Here is a 16,096-nt window from a genome sequence, read left to right as displayed (position 1 = left end):
TTGTCTTTTTGTTCACATAGATGACATACTTGTCGTCAGTGTGTCCAAATCTGAACTCATGTCTTATCTCCGCACACTTTCGGGCACCTAAGCCAAGATGGATTGATTATTAACCTTACTAAATGCCAGTTTGGGTTGGACTTTCTTGACCGTCGTGTCTTCGCAGAAGGTGCAAAACCCCTTCCATCAAAAGTAACTGCTCCACCCTACTAAAAATCCAGAATTGTGCGATCCAGAATCTCCAGAGAGGAGGGCCCCAACTCCTTGGCTTTGTCTGTTGCTTGCCGGCCAGGGCCTCGGTTGAAGCGCTCAGCAGAGATGGTGCTTGGTGCTCGGTGTTGGAGGGCCGATCGGAGGCTCGAAGTTTTCGGACGGACTAAGACACGGCTGTGGTCGGGTGCTTCCAGGGTGCTTAATTGGCAAGTTTGCGGCGCTGGAGGTTCATGGCAGGGAGAGTTTCTCCCTTCTACCGTCTGCGTGAGATGATGGGGCTATCGGGACTTTGAGACTTTTTTTTACCGTGCCCATGGTCTGCTCTTATCAAATTACGGTATTGCTTTGCACTGTTATAACTATATGTTATAATTATGTGGTTTTTGTCAGTTTTAGTCTTGGTCTGTCTTGTGTTTCTGTGATATCATACTGGAGGAACATTGTATCATTTCTTAATGCATGCACTTCTAAATGACAATAAACGAGGATTGAGTGTCCTCATAATCTAATCCAGATCAACAGCAGTTCTGAGGTATGGTGAATTTCTATCACCACTCTGTTCCACGAGGTGCTGAGCTTATCTGCTTGCACAGTATGAGGTACTGAAAGGCAGTGGCCCTAATGGTGTGCTGGCCTAATCAGTGGACATGACCAGGGCATTTGATGATACCAAACCAGTTCTTTCCAACGCGACACTACTGGTGCACCCACTCCTCAATGCACCCATAGCCATTACTACTGACGCTTCAGACTATGCTGTGGGAGCTGTGCACAGACAGTTGGTTGGAGGTGCGTGACAGCCGCTCGCCTACTTCAGCCGGCATCTCCAACCCCGAAAGGAAGTACGGTGCGTTTGAATGAGCTTCTCGGTCTTATCTTATCCTGCTGTCCATCATTTTCATTTTCATTTTCTTCTAGAGGATCGCCATTTCATAGTGTTCTTTAACCACAAACCCCTCATGCACATGATAGCTAAAATATCAGACCCTTGCTCTGCGTGGCAGCAACATCACCTGGTCTACAAATCTGAGTTCACAACTGATATACAACATATCAAGGAGAAAAATAATGCCTGGGCTGATTGCCTATCATGGCCAGCTGTTGAGCCATACCCACAGGGGCTGACTATGCCACATGACAGCTGACCAAGCTACTGAACCAGAGGTCCCATATTACTGAATAGCAGCCACGGGCCTGCAGTTGGCTGACTTTCAAATCAGGAAAGCTGGGGTTTCTCTCCCGTGCGATGTCTCAAGCGGTTACCCTTGCCCCATAGTGCCTGCAAACTGGAGGCGGACTGTTTCTAGTTCCATACGTGGCCTCTCACATCCAGGCTGGAGGCCTCACAGGAACTGGTGGCTCTAAAGTTTGTGGTACGGCCTCAAAAAGGACTGTGTGACTGGACTGCAGCCTGTGGGGAGTGCTAGTAGGCAAAATTTAACCATCATGTTCAGGCACCATTGGCATCTTTTGGGGTCCCCGAGCAATGATTTGGCCATGTCAATGTGGATTTTGTTGGTCCTCTTCACCTACCTCCTTACCATGGTGGACCGTACTACCAGGTGTCCCTCTACCATCAAGAAAGACCACAGACATGGTTCAGGCGTTCAGCAATACCTGGGGTGCTCGGTTTGGCACCCCACCTGTTACTTCCCCTGACCACCATCCCCAATTCATTTCAGACCTCTGGGCAGCGATGGCCCAGAATCCCGGCATTAGGTGACATCACACCACGGTGTATCACCCGCATTCCAATGGCTTGTGCAAATGGTTTCACTGCTCCTTAAAGGCTGCTCTGACCGACGAGTGTTGGTATGATCATCTCCCATGGGTCTGCTGGGGTTCAGAACCGTTCTAAAAGAGAACCTGCAGTCATCCGTGGCTGAGGTGGTATATGGACAGCCATTACGAGTGCCAGGTGATTTAATTCCTCACGTCACAAACACCTGGGTCGGCCTCTCAACAGTGTCCCACCATCCTCGGTAAACTCAATTCCTTTTCACCTACTCCTGCCTCCCATCATGGCGTACAGCACTCTCGGGTTCCTGTTGACCTACATTCTACCTCGTTTGTTTTCGTCCACCATGATGCACACCAACATCCCCTTAGGCTCCCTTACCATTGACCGCTCCGTGTTCTGGAGTGGGGAGAAAAGACCTTTATCAAAGAAAAGGGGGGTAAACCAGAACATGTTTCAGTAGACCACCTTAAACCGGACCACCAAGATTTGGAGGATTCCACTACCATGCCTCTGCTGTCACGACATGACCATGAGTGTGTCAACACACTCATGGATGAGCCAGTGGCTCCTGATGTCCCTGCACCTATGGAGCACAGGATCCAAGCCGGATGGCTCGTATGAGCTCCGGACACGCTCACAATGCTGGTTCTGGTGAGTCGTGGGAGACCTGTGTAGGGTTTTATCATTGGGAGGAATATACATAATTCTCATGTGGGGTTTCACTTTAAGAGGCTGTTCTGATGTGATGATGTTAGTACGTAAAGAAAGGGTCTTGAGTGGGCTTCAATGTTCGGGTTTTGAAGTTCAATAATATGTGTTACAGATTTTCTTAAACATAAAACACCTCACTTCATTTTATTTGTGAGAACCTATATTGGTGATCCCGATGCTCTAGGATGATTCCGGAGTTATTCAGCATGTTGGCCAACGCAGTTGATTTGAAGCTGCTGGACTTTTAGGAGCAAAATTCCATTGTTTAGTTCGCACAACCTGAGACCCAATTTGCTCTGTGAGAAATCACTGCCGAAGGGCCTGTGTGATTCCATGATTCTACATTATCTACCTGTACGGCACATTCTGTCATTGTTTAGCTCAATTCTTGGGTGGCAGGGTGGAGATACGCCCCTACAAAAGGAGGTGTAAGGTGCTCCTTCCCTCTGCTAGCCTGCAGGTCACCCTTGGGCAAGGTGTATCACCTGCTTAGTCCCCGATCAGGGTCACGTGAAATCATGGGAGCAGGTGGTGGATGGTCGTATGAGCAGCTGGTGCATATCATGGTGATGATGTGCCCACGTCATACAACACAGCACATAACAAATGAACAAATCTCAGTTCAGTGTTGTTTTATAATGATCTGTACGGACATACGCAAAATAAATTTTTCACTGTGCCTCTGTACTAGTGACAGTAACAAACCAATTTACCAACAGCTTCTCTGTGACTCAGTACAGGTGAAAGTGTATCAGGTGCTGATGAAGATATGATATTGAGGATAGAAGCAGATCATGCACGACCTCATTGAGCCAACTTGAAGAACTGAACAGCCTACTTGTGTGTTCCTGGGCAAAGCGATTAGCATCACACTTTAGCAGTGACAGCAATCAGAAGGTTAAGGTTCAACTCCCACTGCTGACTGGAAGGAGGTTAAATGTTCTCCCCATCACTGTATGGGCTTCCTTCAGGAGGATTCATTCATGATGTGTGTGTGTGTGTGTGTGTGTGTGTGTGTGTGTGTGTGTGTGTGTGTGTATGTATGTGTGTGAACATGTGTGCAGTTGCTTGTGTGTGTTCAACACATCCAGGTTTCCAGATCATAATGCCATTTTACTAAGAGCGCACTCTGCTAAACCAGCGGGAGGTTGGTGTGCAATGGCTCTCCCAGGGAACTTCACTTCTGTGTACACACACACCACACACACCACACACACACACACACACACACACACACACACACACACACACACACACACACACACACACACACACACACACACCTCCACCTTCCTCTCCTGCTGTGACTGTATTTCCCTGGAATCCACACAATCCGGATGCTGCACACTCCAGTATTTCAAGGCCAGTATCGCTGAATATCCATTTCATTGATGGCAAGTTCACTCAACACAAAAGCACTGCTCACTTTCAGCTGCAGTACAAGATTAGGACCTGCTAGGTGGAGCCAATATGCAGATTTAACAGACTGTATGGGTATTGTGTGAGTGATTCAGTGATGAACAGTCTGTAACTCTGCCTTTGATAGCCACATATATGAAGATCTGAAGTAAAATACATACTGAACATTTCATTTTGTCTCATCTTGTCAAGATCTATCAACAGGAAACTTCTCTTTCCTCCTCTGAAGGCTCCTTAAAATTTGCCTCTTTGATATCAGAACCAAATTTAATATCACTGGCGATTGTCACAATACTTGTTGTTTTGTGGCAGCAGCACAGTACAATACATAAAAGATACTATAAATCACAATTAGTATATTGGAACAGAATTAGGCCATTTGGCCCATTGAATCAGCTCTGCAATCTCATCATGGCTGATCCCATTTTCCTCTCCGGTGCACTGTCCTGTCTTCTCCCCTTCAACCCATGACTAATCAAAAATCCATCAACCTCTGTCTTTGATATATCCAATAACTTGGCTCCATAGCTGATATGGAGCTACTTAAGAACTTCTACATTCTAGGGTTGGTAAACTCTGGACTTTTCAGCCTTGCAGGATTTTGGAGATTTGTCGTGGTAAGTGGTCTATTACTTTCATATCTACTGAGAGAGGTGCCTGGCCAAGTGGTTAAGGCGTCGGTCTAGTGATCTGAAGGTCGCTAGTTCGAGCCTCAACTGAAGCAGCGTGCTGTGTCCTTGAGCAAGGCACTTAACCACACATTGCTCTGCGACGACACCGGTGCCAAGCTGTATGGGACCCTAATGCTCTTCCCTTGGACAACATCGGTGGCGTGGAGAGGGGAGACTTGCAGTATGGGCAACTGACGGTCTTCCATACAACCTTGCCCAGGCCTGTGCCCTGGAAACCTTCCAAGGTGCAAATCCATGGTCTCACGAGACTAACGGATGCCTATATCTACTGAGAGAGGGTGAAGAGCTTTGTTCTGCATTCCAGCCAGATTATTCTGCACATAACTGCAGGAAGGGAGTGCAAATGGAAAATATATGGAGAATACACAATAATGTTACAGTTACAATTCAGAGCATGGCAACAAATAAAGTGTAAGTGCCTTGATGAAATAGATTTTTGTACAGATCAATTCATTACAATAGTGTATTGAGGGCCTAAAATTAAAACAATAACAGAATGCAGAATTAAGTGTTACAGTTACGGAGCAGGTGCAGTACAGGCAGATAATATGGTGCAAGATCCTAACCAAGTAGGTCAGGAGTCCATCTTATCACTGCAAGACCATTCTATACTCTGATAACAGTGGGATAGAAGCTGTCCTGGAGCCTGGTGGAATGTGCTTTCAGGCTTTCGTATCTGGTGCCCAGTGGGAGAGGTGAGAAGAGAATGTCCAGGGTGGGTAGGGACTTCTATGATGTTGGCTACTTTACTGAGGCAGCAAGAAGTGTAGAGAGAATCCATGGAGGGGAGGCTGGTTCCTGTCACATGCTGAGCTGTATCCACAATTCGCTGCAGTCTCTTGTGGTGATGTGTCGAGCCTTACCAAGCCATGATGCATCTGTACAGAATGGAGCATCGGTAAAAATTGGTAAGAGTTAATGGAGACATGCCAAATTTCTTTAGCCTCCTGATGAAGTAAAGGCATTGGTAAGATTTCTTGGCCATTGACATCAACGTGGTCGGATGAGGGACAGCATATTGGTAGGACTGCCAAAGCGTCTCGGCCCAAAATGTCGACTGTTCTCTTTTCCATAGATGCTGCCTGGCCTGCTGAGTTCCTCCAGCATTTTGTGTGTGGAGTAAAGAAACATTTTCACTCAAAAAATAGAATATATTTCTGGAAGACCCTGAATGACAATGTCGAGCAATCCATGGAACTGACTCCCAGCAGCTCTCTGTCTCTCTCTCTGTGTCAGAGAGTCAGGATGCACAACTGCTCCTCCCTCCCTATCCTCCCCTACACGGGTGCCCCACAGGGCTGTGTGCTGAGCCCACTGTCGTACACTCTGCCCACATATGACTGCACGGCCAAACACTTGAGTAATCACATTGCCAAGTTCACTGATGACAGGGTAGTGACAGGGCTCATCACCAACAACGATGAGACAGCCTACAGAGAGGAGGAGGAATAGTTCGAGGCCTGGTGCCAGATCAAATAATCTCTTGATCAGTGTTAACAAAACAAAGGAGATGGCTATCAACTTCAGGGTAACTTGAACCATTTACACTCCTCTTTACATCGGCAGCAAGGCAGTGGAAACTGTGAGCAGTTTCAAGCTCGTGGCAGTGCACAACTCATGGTCCCAGCACATATCCTATACAATCAGGAAAGGTCACCCTTACCTTTTCTTACTAAGGAGACTAAAGAGAGCTGGACTATGTGCATCTATACTCACCTCCTTCTACAAGTGCGCAGTAGAGAGCATCCTAACTTGCTGCATCAGTGCATGGTATGGAAACTGCACTGCAGTGAACAAGAAGGCTTTACAATGGGTAGTCAAATGACCCAGTGCATCCCTGGCACCAGTCTTACCTGCTATCAAGGACATACATGAAGAAAGATGCCAGAAAAGGGCCAGTAACATCATGAAGGATCCCACCCACCCTGTTCATGGACTGTTCTTCCCACTTCCATCAAGGAGGAGGCTAAATATTATTCACACCAGGACCACCAGACTCTAAAACAGTTACTTTTCCAAGGCTGATCAACACCTCCACCCACTAACCCACCCTTCCACACTTCTAACCACCTCTACTTTATTATTTCCTGTCAGTCACCATGCCTGTGCCTAGTGTCACTTTATGGACATACAATCAGTCTAGGTATTTAGCATATTCATATTTATTGTGTTTTATTATTGTTATGTTCCTTATCTTATGGTGTTTCCGTGCTGTAATGGATCTAGAGTAACAATGATTTTGTTCTCCTTTATATTTGTGTACAGGAAATGACATTAAGCAATCTTGAATCTTGGATCTCCTTCCCGTACTCTGACTCATCATTACTTGAGATGCAGCCCACTACAGTGGTATCATCTGCAGACTTGTCGATGGAGTTAGAGGGGTGGGTTTGAGGGGGCACGTGGCCTAATCCCGTTCCTGATTTCTTGTTCTCTTATGTCTTTATTTCTCACGAGTTACTGCCAAATTATTGTTTCCACACTCCTGTTCACTTTGCCAAATATGCTGTGCAAAAGCCTCAGGACATTATTCTGCGTTGGTGTTTTAGTTTGCTCTTCCTCAGCGCACTGTGCGTTGAGTTGATTTGTGTGTGAACAGTGTGCACTGTAACTCAGTACACATGACAATAATAGACCGATTGTAATCCCAATTAAATCCTGGTAAATGTGGTCGATGGGATTAGGCAGAATAACAGTTTGCCACAGACCAGATGATCTGAAGAGCCTGTTTCTCTGCTCTAATACTCAGTCAATTTAAATCCGAACGCTGTGGGAGCATTTTCACCAAGAGGATTCACAAAGATGTTGCCAGGAGAATTATCAGTCTATTGAATGGTTCCCAAGTATGATAGATTGGATTCTTGACCTCATTATCTACTTCGTTATGATCTTGCGCCTTATTGTTTACCTGCACTGCACTTTTTCGGTTGATGTTATACCGTATTCTGCATGGTTATTGTCTTACCTTGTACTGCCTCAATGTTGAGTGTATGGGATGTCCAGTGTGGGGTAGCACCTTGTGTCTATGCTGGGGCAGCTCATTCCGGACACTCAGCTCTCACCTGTAGCTCTAAGTTTCTGTTTGCATGTGACACTGGCCACACGCCGATACATCGCCTCGCCAGGCGAGCTAAACCAGCTGAGGGTAGCCGGTGGACTCATACTCCAGTGAGATAGGGATATGCCTGTCCTAGCACGTGAAAGTCGGCTCTGATGTACTGGGTGGATTAGATCTACAGTGAGGTCCAATGGCCAGGAAGATGGCTCTGCATGGAGAGAGAAAGGCACGACAAGCACAGAAGATGTCATGGTCATCCACTGCAACCAAGGAAGACCCCAGTTTGTGATCCTTGTTCGTACCCCTGGATCTGGACTTTTGAGGTTAAGAGAATGGAACTGTCCCAGTGCAACAGGTTTTCCACTTCAAAAACTCTCCCATGCTGATTTCCTGTCATCGTTGAACATGATGGACAACCACCACCTCAAGACACTATGTAATGATCTGATCTGTATGAACAGTATGCAAGACAAGCTTTTCACTGTATGGGTACATGTGACAATAATAAACCAATTCCAATATCTCTGCCCCTTGAACCCTTCAACTGCATTAATTACCACATTCAGAGCAGAAGAATAAAGTCATATTCTACGCAACCTCTCTTTGCAACTCAACATCCCACGCCCAGACATCATCTTGCTAAAATGTTTCCGCACTTTTTCTAGTTTAATAACATCTTTCCCAAAGCAGGGCGACCAAAACTGTACACAATAGTCCAAGTAGCACACACAAAATGCTAGGAGGAACTCAGGATCTCTGGAGGGGAATAAACAGTCAATGTTTCAGGCTGAAACCCTTCATCAGGGTTGGAAAGGAAGGGGGCAGAAGCCAGAATAGGAAAAGTGGAGGGAGGGGAAGGAAGACTAGCTGATAGGTGATAGGTGAGACCAGGTGATGGGGAAGGTGGGTAGGTGGGTGACTGCAATAAACCTTTTTCTTCAGTTGCTTCAGTGGTTCCATTTACTCTCTGTGAGAGAGAGGAATAGTGCACAGAACTCCAAGTGTGGTCTAAACAAAACATATGGAGACCAGAAATGGAAATCAAAATCAAAATCAGAACCAGGTTTATTATCAGACATATGTTGTGAAATTTGCTGTTTTCTGGCAGCAGTCCAATGTAAAACATAAAATACACTATAAATTTGATTGGCAGGATGGAGATAAGTCTCTACCAAAGGCAGTGTAAGGCATTCCCTCTGCTAGACTGCAGGTCACCCTTGGACAAAATGTGGTACCTGCTTAACAGCACCCCCCCCCCCCACCCTGTGATCAGGGTCACGTGAAGCCACAGGAGCAGGTGGTGGATGGTCGTATGAGCAGCTAGTGTACATCACAAGTCCTGGTTATGTGACCATTGACGCCAGACAGACAATCTCTGAAGGGACCATAAGACCATAAGTCAAAGGAGCAGAAGTCAGCCATTCGGCCCATCGAGTCTGCTCCGCCATTTTATCATGAGCTGATCCATTCTCCCATTTAGTCCCACTCCCCCGCCTTCTCACCATAACCTTTGATGCCCTGGCTACTCAGATACCTATCAATCTCTGCCTGAAATACACCCAATGACTTGGCCTCCGCTGCCACCCGTGGCAACAAATTCCATAGATTCACCACCCTCTGACTAAAAAAATTTCTTCGCATTTCTGTTCTGAATGGGCGCCCTTCAATCCTTAAGTCATGCGCTCTCGTACTAGACTCCCCCATCATGGGAAACAACTTTGCCACATCCACTCTGTCCATGCCTTTAAACATTCGAAATGTTTCTATGAGGTCTCCCCTCATTCTTCTAAACTCCAAAGAATACAGTCCAAGAGTGGACAAACGTTCCTCATATGTTAACCCTCTCTTTCCCGGAATCATTCTAGTGAATCTTCTCTGTACCCTCTCCAACGTCAACACATCCTTTCTTAAATAAGGAGACTAAAACTGCCCAGAGTACTCCAAGTGAGGTCTCACCAGCACCTTATAGAGCCTCAACATCACATCCCTGCTCCTTTACTCTAATCCTCTAGAAATGAATGCCAACATTGCATTCGCCTTTTTCACCATCAACTCAACCTGGAGGTTAATCTTAAGGGTATCCTGCATGAGGACTCCCAAGTCCCGTTGCATCTCAGAACTTTAAATTCTTTCCCCATTTAAATAATAGTCTGCCTGTTTATTTCTTCTGCCAAAGTGCATAACCATACACTTTCCAACATTGTATTTCATTTGCCACTCCTTTACCCATTCTTCCGACCTATCCAAGTCTCTCTGCAGACTCTCTGTTTCCTCAGTACTACCAGCCCCTCCACCTATCTTCGTATCATCAGCAAACTTAGCCACAAAGCCATCTATTCCACAATCCAAATCGTTGATGTACAACGTAAAAAGAAGCGGCCCCAACACTGATCCCTGTGGAAAACCACTGGTAACCGGCAGCCAACCAGAATAGGATCCCTTTTCACTCTCTGTTTCCTGCCAATCAGCCAACGCTCTATCCACGTCTGTAACTTTCCCGTAATTCCACGGGCTCTTATCTTGTTAAGTAGCCTCATGTGTGACACCTTGTCAAAGGCCTTCTGAAAATCCAAATACACAACATCCACTGCATCTCGCTTGTCTAGCCTACTTGTAATTACCTCAAAAAAATTGTAATAGGTTTGTCAGGCAGGATCTTCCTTCAAGGAAACCATGCTGAGTTCTGCCTATCTTGTCAAATGTATTGCTAATGGCTGGGATCACTTGACTTGTAAAGACACTGCCCAGAAGAAGGCAACAGCAAACCATTTCAGTAGGAAAAATTGCCAAGAAAAATCATGGTCATGAAAAGACCGTGATAGCCCACATCATACACGTGATGAGGATGATGATGATATGATAAATTACAATAAGAAATATATATGAAAATAATAAATAAGTTTTGCAAAAGAAAGCAAAAATAGCTTTCAGAAATCTGATGGCGGAGGGAAGGAAACTGCTCCATCATTCTTCAGACTCCTGTACCTCCTCCCCGATGATAGCTATGAGAAGAGGGCAAGTCCTGGGTGGTGAAATTCTTGAATAATGGATGCCTGCTTTTTAAGGAATTGCCATTCTGCCACTGCCTGTAAGGAGGTTGTACGTTTTCCCCGTCACAATGTGGGTTTCCTCTGGCTACCTCCCACAGTTCAAGGACATATCAGTTGACAGGTTAATTGGTCATTGTAAATTGACTTGTGCTCACCAGACCTGGAATATCGAGCAGTAAAGTGTCGTCCTTTTTACTTGCAACGGGAGTTCTCTGGGGCCATTTTGGTAGCAGTTTACATTCCATCTCAGACCAATGTCAAGCAGGCTTTAGATGATTTGAACAATGGGATCAACATGCACGAAACAGCGCACCCTAACACCTTCACCATCGTTTTGGGAGATTTTAACAAGGCCAGTCTGAAAAGATCACTAAGCAACTACCATCAACAGATCACTTGCAATACCAGAGGAAACAACACACCAGACCATTGCTACACCACCATCAAGAATGCCTACCGTGCTATTCCACGCCCTCACTTTGGGAATTCTGATCACCTGGCTGTACTTCTACTCCCTGAGTGTAGGCAGAGTCTGAAGACTGCGGCACCAGTGGTGAGGACCAAGAAGGTATGGACAAGGGAAGCACAGGAGCGCCTACAGGACTGCTTTGAATCGATGGATTGGACTGTATTCAGGGATTCATTTTCGAACCTGGATGAGTATGCTGTAGTTGTTAACTTCATTAAAACCTGTGTGGATGAGTTACTTACTGTACATTCCCAAACCAAAAACTGTGGATGAACCAGGAGGTACGGCGACTGCTGAAAGCTAGATCTGTGGCATTCAAGTCTGGCAAACCAGGCCTGTACCAGAAAACCAGGTATGATTTGCAGAGGGCTATTTCAAGGGCGAAGGGACAATTTCGAATGAGGTTGGAGGCGATATCAGATGCACGGCAACTCTGGCAGGGTCTGCAAGACATTACTTCCGACAAAGCGAAACCCAATAGTATGAATGGCAGTGATGCTTCACTACCAGATGAACTCAACACCTTCTATGCCCGCTTTGAAAGGGAGAACACAACTACAGCTGTGAAGATCCCTGCTGCACCTGATGACCCTGTGATCTCTGTCTCAGAGGCCGATATTAGACTGTCTTTAAAGAGAGTGAACCCTTGCAAGGCGGAACGTTCCGATGGAGTACCTGGTAAAGCCCTGAAAACCTGTGCCAACCAGCTGGCGGGAATATTCAAGGACATTTTCAATCTCTCACTGCAACAGGTGGAAGTTCCCACTTGCTTCCAAAAGGCTACAATTATACCAGTGCTGAAGAATATTGTGAGCTACCTTAATGACTATCGCCCAGAAGTACACACATCTACAGTGATGAAATGCTTGCCTCAGCAAAGACCTGGACCCATTGCAATTTGCCTATCACCACAATAGGTCAATGGCAGACGCAATCTCAATGGCTTTCCACTCAGCTTTAGACTACCTGGACAACACAAACACCTACGTCAGGATGCTGTTCGTTGACTATAGCGTAGCATTTAATACCATCATTCCTACAATCATGATTGAGAAGTTGCAGAATCTGGGCCTCAGTACCTCCCTCTGCAAATGGATCCTCAGCTTTCTAACTGGAAGACCACAATCTGTGCGGATTGGTGATAACATCTCCTCCTCACTGACAATCAACACTGGTGCACCTCAGGAGTGTGTGCTTAGTCCACTGCTCTACTCTGTATATACACATAACTGTGTGGCTAGGCATAGCTCAAATACCATCTATAAGTTTGCTGATGATACAACCATTGTTGGTAGAATCTCAGGTGGTGATGAGAGGGCGTACAGGAGTGAGATATGTCAACTAGTGGAGTGGTGTCGCAGCAACAACCTGGCACTCAACATCAGTAAGACAAAAGAGCTGATTGTGAACTTCAGGAAGGGTAAGGTGAAGGAACACATACCAATCCTCATAGAGGGATCAGAAGTGGAGAGAGTGAGCAGCTTCAAGTTCCTGGGTGTCAAGATCTCTGAGGATCTAACCTGGTCCCAACATATTGATGCAGTTATAAAGAAGGCAAGACAGTGGCTATACTTCATTAGGAGTTTGAAGAGATTTGGAATGTCAACAAATACACTCAAAAACTTCTATAGTTGTACTGTGGAGAGCATTCTGACAGGCTGCATCACTGTCTGGTATGGAGGGGCTACTGCACAGGACCGAAAGAAGCTGCAGAAGGTTGTAAATCTAGTCAGCTCCGTCTTGGGCACTAGCCTACAAAGTACACAGGACATCTTTAGGGAGCAGTGTCTCAGAAAGGCAGCATCCATTATTAAGGACCTCCAGCACCCAGGACATGCCCTTTTCTCACTGTTACCATCAGGTAGGAGGTACAGAAGCCTGAAGGCACAACACTCAGTGATTCAGGAACAGTTTCTTGCCCTCTGTGAATTGAATCTTTGGACACTACCTCACTTTTTTTTCATATATAGTATTTCCATTTTTGCACTTTTTAAAAATCTATTCAATATACGTAATTGATTTACTTGTTTATTTATTATTATCATTTTTATTTTGTTTATTATTTTTTTCTCTGCTAGATTATGTATTGCATTGAACTGCTGCTGCTAAGTTAACAAGTTTCACGTCACATGCCGGTGATAATAAATCTGATTCTGATTCTGAGTAGGCTGGGATTAACCCAGGGGTTGATGAGCGGTGCAGCTCAAAGGGCCGGGAGGGCCCATTCCGCACTGTATCTCAATAAATAAGACAAATAAATAGAAATTGACCTCGATGCTGGAAAACTAGTGCCCATGATGGAGCTGGTTGAGTATGCAACCTTCCACAACTTTTTACAATCCTGTGCGGTAGCCCCTCCATACCCGATGGTGATGCAGCCAGTTAGCTCGGGTTAGGCGTGATTTTATCAATGGTTGTATTTATTATTTACTTAGAGATAAACCATGGGAACCGGCCTTTCCAGTGCAACAAGCCCGTCCTGCCCAGCTACACCATGTGGCCAATTAACCTTTCAACCCGCACATATATGGGATGTCGGAGGAAACCAGAGCACCCAGAGTAAACCCACGTGGTCGCATGGAGAAAATCCAAACTCTTTACAGACAGCAATGGGAATTGAACCCAGGCCACTGACATTGCAAAACATTACACTAATTGCGACACTACTATACCACCCCTAATCTAACCACTTACGGTTTTAAGTAAATTTATAATCAAAGTACATATATGTCACCTTATACAACTCTGAGATTCATTTTCTTGTGGGCATACTCAACAAATCTATAGAATAATAACTATAACAGAATCAATGAAAGACCACCCAACAAACTGAGCAAATGCAAAAAGAAAGAGTAATAATAATAAATAAATAAATAAGCAATAAATATTGAGAACATGAGATGAAGAGTCCTTGAAAATGAGTCCTTTGGTTGTGGGAACATTTCAATGATGAGGTGAGTGAAGTTGAGTGAAGTTATCCCCTTTGTTTCAAGAGCCTGATAGTTGAGGGATAATAATTGTTCCTGAACCTACTGGTGAGAGATGGATGCTGCATTCCTGCAACAGTGTTTCACATAGATGTGCTCAATGTTTGGGAGAGCTTTACCCTTGATGGACTGGGCCATATCCGCTACTTTTTGTAGGATTTTTTGTTAAAGGTCATTGGCATTTCCCCACTAGGCTGTGATATAGCTAGTCAATATATTCTCCACTACACACCTAAAGAAGTTTGTCCAAGTTCTAGATGTAATGAGAATCTCCAAAAACTCCTTAGAAAGTAGAGATGCCATGATTCTTTCTTTGTAATTGCACTTATGTGCTGGGTCTAGGTCAGGCCCGCTCCCAATAGAATAACACCGAGGAATTTAAAGTTGCTAACCCTCTCCACCTCTGCTCCTGCGATGAGGACTGACTCACGGACCTCGGGTTTGCTCCTCCTGAAGCGTATAATCTGCTTCTTGGTTTTGCTGACATTGAGTGAGAGGTTGTTGTTATGGCATCACTCAGCCAGATTTTCAATCTCCCTCCTGTGTGCTGACTCATCACCACCTTTGAGTTGACCAGCGATAATGGCTTCGTCAGCAAACTTCATAAGGGCGTCAGAGCTGTGCTTAATCTATCGCCTCTGATTTTTCTATATCCATCCTCCAGAAATGAGCCCAAGCGCTTGGCCTGCTACTTTGGTTACATTAACCTGCGTCACTGATTTTAGTGAGTCGTGTGTTTGCTCTCCAGATCCTGCTGCTTCTCTCATTATCCGAGCTATATGAAGTCTCCTCGTTCTGCCTACCAGTACAGGATCGCTCACGCTTATTGATGTTGCAATTCAAATGGAAATTAAAACCCCACTCTGCAGGTTTAGAGATGTTTTGAGTTTTTCTGCAGTATTGTTTCATTCCTAATTGTGCCTCTTCACTGACCTCTTATTGGCTGTGACAACATTTTCAAAGTAAATTTATTATCAAAGTATGTATATAATTATGTTGGTTCCTTAAAGTTGTTATAGCTGAGGAGTGCGGGTGCTAGGGACATCATTCAACTTCCTATTAAATGTTTCCAGTGGTGTGTCTCAAGTAGTGTCTGACAACCAAGTCCAGCTCCTGGCCTGGTGTGTGTGACTCAGCTACTTATCCCTGTGGCCATCCCCCTCAACAACAGCTATATCACTTTGGATACTGTCAGATGGCGATGACCTACAGAGGAAATTCACAGCGGTTGGATCTCTGGCACTGAGCCTGCCTCTGTGACTCAGAAGCGAAAGAGGGAGAAGAAGCACACTGTGGTGATTGGGGATTCACCAGGGTAACAGAAAGGAGGTTTGGCGGGCAAGAACAAGATTCCCGAATGGTATGTTGCCTCTCGGGTGCCAGGGTCTGGGATACCTCATCGAGTCCTCAGCATTCTTAGGTGGGAGGGTGAATAGCCCAAAGTTGTGGTTCATGTAGGTACCAATGGCATGGGTAGGATGAATGATGAGGTTCTGCACAGGGAATTCTGCGAGTTAGGTGCTAAGTTGAAGGGCAGGACCTTCGTGGCTGTGATCTCAGGATTGCTACCCATGTCACGTGCTAGTGAGGCCAGCAGTAGGAAGATTATAACCGGAGTACCAGTTGTGAGTTGGAGAGCTACGAGAGAGAGGAGGTGCACAGGTCCGGGAGCAAAGTTTAAAAGGGGAAAGCTTTGCAGGAACCCGGCTGCAACCGGCGCACTAATCGTGTGTTGGAGACTCCCTAGCAAAGCGCT

The sequence above is a fragment of the Mobula hypostoma genome, chromosome 11 (genome assembly GCF_963921235.1).
Source record: "Mobula hypostoma chromosome 11, sMobHyp1.1, whole genome shotgun sequence".
In the NCBI taxonomy this organism is placed as follows: domain Eukaryota; kingdom Metazoa; phylum Chordata; class Chondrichthyes; order Myliobatiformes; family Myliobatidae; genus Mobula; species Mobula hypostoma.
Note: the sequence above shows the minus strand (reverse complement) of the source record.